This window comes from Lactuca serriola, chromosome 8, assembly GCF_051521515.1.
Source record: "Lactuca serriola cultivar US96UC23 chromosome 8, Lser_US96UC23_V15, whole genome shotgun sequence".
Lineage (NCBI taxonomy): Eukaryota > Viridiplantae > Streptophyta > Magnoliopsida > Asterales > Asteraceae > Lactuca > Lactuca serriola.
In genome coordinates, this window is record NC_136415.1 from 181,214,415 (window position 1) to 181,218,532 (window position 4,118).

At 33.2% G+C, this 4,118-nt stretch overlaps 1 pseudogene; it reads right to left on the reverse strand.

Annotated features, from left to right (window-relative positions):
- Window positions 1-1,272: 1,272 nt before the first annotated feature.
- Window positions 1,273-3,804, reverse strand: LOC145067655 (uncharacterized; annotated as a pseudogene).
- Between the last annotated feature and the right edge of the window lie 314 nt (window positions 3,805-4,118).

A 4,118-nucleotide genomic window follows, 5' to 3' on the forward strand; every position in this document is an offset into this window, starting at 1 on the left:
ACACGGTGGAATTCTACCCGATACCGACGTTAAACGGGACTTTTGGTCGTACCCGATTAAGTTGTCGTAACCCGGTGGGGCCGATTTTTAAAAATTCTCAAATTAATAATTTGGGTCGTTACATGAGTTTCTAGGGAGTTTGGACACTCATAAGATTATAATAAACATATAAATTTAAATAACTTAGCCCAAAAACGAAATCGGAACGAATTGCTATAGACGGGTTTTACGGGCGGAACGAGTTATGGCGATGGAACAACTTTGGGTTGTCACAACTTAGAAGACATGGTAGGCCCTTGTGCTGCTAGGTGGCAAGAAATTGAGATTTAACAAATTCAGTCCATATGAGTTTGGATTTGTCACTAACCTTATTTTATGATTATGGTTTGACAAATTACCATGGATAGGAACATACACACCATAAAATCTAAGTGTCATAGGGATTCTCTCCAATTGATGAAAATGATTGTCAGGAAACACTTTCACTAAGTAGATTTTAAAGAGATATCAATTGTGGGATTTACATTCTCAAATTCGATTATGATTACGGCATCCCTTTTCATAGTTCTCAAATTGTTTAGACACACATGTGAGCTATCTAAAGAAAGGTGTATGATTTTCATAAAGTCTTATCAAAGAATCTCGTATCAGAAATCTGAACTTTGGTAAGAAAGTTAATAAAGTATTGATTTCTAGAAGTCCAGCTGATTTCTGGGTACATGTCAAAGCTAGTGGGATCATAAGTGTTATGCTAGTAAAGTAATTATTATGCTAGTGGGATCATAATCAATTATGGTAAGTGTTTCAAGTTAGCAATGTTAATTATAGAAAATAAAGGTTTCAATTCGCAAAATTGCAGGGTTTGAAAAGTTGTTTTGCTATAATTAAGGAAGAGGAATTCATACTTCATTTCAATTCTAAAAGCTTAGATTGAGATTTTAATCAAATTTAGTCAAGTATATATATATATATATATATATATATATATATATATATATATATATATATATATATATATATCAAGGTTGCAGAAATCGCTCGACGGTAGCTCGACGGTTGACTGGGGTTAAAGGATTAATCAGTCTCAACGGGGATTAATCGGGGACCATTATTTGTTAATAAAAAAATTAAATATATGCTAAGAAAATAACCATAAAAAATTCATAACTAGTATTTAAACATTTAAGTCATAATCCATCATATTACAAGTCCAAAATAAGTTTAATAGTAATAGAAACACACATTTTCATATATTTAAATGTCCATATTCTTTTAATCTTCAAGTTCTTCCACTATTTTAACTCCATCCGACTCATATTCATCTTCTTCAAACATTTGCTCCTCATTGTCAGATTCAAAATCTTCATCAAAAAGCTCTCTCGGTGTTGAACTTTTACGGGGTACTTGATTATTATTAGTCCCGAGAGCTTCATCAATTGCTTCCATCAATGATTCGGGGTCAACTTCATCTCCATCACCGTCATCTCCATCTATCATCCATTCTTGAGCTGCATGAGAATCATTTGCTAAAAGCACTTCCAAAGTCCTATCTTTTCTCTTTTTGTTTTTTTCCATTAGATTAGCATTGAATTGAACATAAACAAGATTGTCCAATCTATTTGTCTCCAATCTATTACGTTTCTTTGTATGTACCTATAAAAGTAGACATAAAAAAGGTTAAAAACGTTCTTGATATTTAAAAAATACAACTTTATAACTAACCGCTTCAAACGTGCTTCAATTTCTTTCACAACCCGATGAACTACTAGTTAAAGAAAGAATCCTCATTGCAATCCTTTTCAAATGAGGAGTTGAGCCACCAAAAAGTCCCCACCATCTTGCTATAATTTTAAAACAAAAACACATTATTAAATTGATAGATATAAAATTCTATTATTTTATAAATTACTAAAATAAACAAAAAGCACATTACCCGGATCAAATTCGGCATTGTTCACCATACAACCTTTAATTGCAAGATCCGCTCCAAATCTATCAACTTTTTCCTTGTATTTTGGCAAATCTATCATCACAACTTGTCTTTGCATCTCAAAATCTCCACAAAGTAATGTATCAAAAAATTCAAGAACCGCATCCATTACGTTGGGATCATGTTGGAGTTGGGAATCCTTATAATGATAATAAGGATTCAAAAGATAAGTCGTCAAATGTAATTTTGAATCTAGCCTACCTTTCATCTTGTGGTTTATGATATCTATAATAGGCTTGTAAGCTTTCTCGTTACCACCCAAAGCTTTCACAATTTCTTCTTTTGCTACTTTAAGCTCCCCGTAAACAAAACCCATTGAGGGCTTCCAATCCGCGTCAACCATTCGAAGGACTTTCACCAAAGGGGAAAACACTTTTAAACATTGTGTCACACCAGCCCAAAATTGAAGACTTTTCACTGTTCCATATGAGGCTCTTCCTTTAGGTGTTCCAGAAAATTTGCATTCCTCGGCCCACTCATTACTAGAGAACATATTTTTCAGTTGCTCCTTCTTTTCGGATAAACTTTGTAATGTTAGAAAGGCAGAAGCAAATCTCGTGACTCCCGGTCGGATAATTTCTCTTTTCTTGGTGTGGTTTCTCATCATAGCCAAAGTTTTGTGGTGAGCATAAATGAAGATGGTTAATTTCTTTGCTTGATCTAAGACTTTCTTAAACCTTGGAAGTCCACCGATACCTTGAAAAAAAATATTATATAACAAATTAACGAATTATAGTATAAAATAGGACATGTAAAAAAAGTAAATAATCTAATAAAAAATATAAATACCTTTGAGCATAAGGTTAATTGTGTGTGTCGCACATGATGTCCAAAAAATAGTTGGTCTTTTCTCTTGTAGTAACTTTGCAGCTCCCATGTTATTCGTGGCATTATCGGTCACAACTTGAACAACATGATCAGGACCAACTTGTTGAATGCAAGATTCCACATAATCATATATGTACTGACTTGTATGTGATTCATTGGAACATTCTTTTGATGATATAAAAACGGTACCCATTCATGAATTTACACATAAATTCATAATGCTTCTTCTCTTTCTATCAGACCAAGCATCTGTCATGATCGAGCATCCAATCTCTTTCCATTCTTCTTCGTTTTTTTCAACAAACTTTTTGTTCTTTCAACCTCATGCTTTAGAAGCAGGTCACTCAAAGAATATCTGGTAGGAGGTGGGAGCCCTGTTCCAAATTAGCCAACAATCTCCAACATCATCTTGAAGCTATCATCTTCCATTGCATGAAAAGGAATTGCAGTTTTATATGCCCACCAACTAATGAATTTATGACACGCTAAAATTCTTTCTTTCCGAACAACATCATTAAGATCAATTTTTTTCCCTTTCCCTTCATAATTTCAGGGTTTATTTTCTTCGCATAGTCATCCATGGGGCCTATATAACTTGGTGCTTTCGACCCTAAAGAATCTTCAATTTCATCCATTTCAACACTATCATTTAACACTTGTATTGCTTCCGATCTTAAGGCCTTATCATGTTCGAGTTTAGTTTTCTTTTTTATCTTCCCTTCGTTAATAAAATTTCGCATTCTCAATTGATCATCTTTTGTAGAGTTTGGACATCGACTTACATTTCCCAGCACATGACCAATATGTTGTTTCAATCTAGTAACCCCCCCAGTAAACACTTTTCCACACAAGTTACATTTCACTGTATCCATTTTGTTTTTATCCGGGCAAAAACCATATTCCCAACCAATATCATCTGAATTTCGTTTATGAGCAACGCTCGCGGTTGATCCCACTGATGGTGAAGTCGAATTTTTGGATGTCATTATTGGAAACTGTTATATACATAAAAAAATACATCAAAAATCACAATAAGTTAATAACACAACTACATTCCAGACTACAACAATTAATCAAGAACATATACAAACAAATAGGAATGCAAAATTTGGCTGCATTAATCAAGAATAGATGTAATAAGAAGATGAAAGATACCAGCAAACAGATTACATTCTGGAACATAGCATTAGTTCCTTTTTTCCAAACTTTGATAATCATTTGTTATTATTTATTAATGACTATGATTTTTGCCGCTGAATATTCATCATATAATAAAACTCAAAACAACATATTATATATA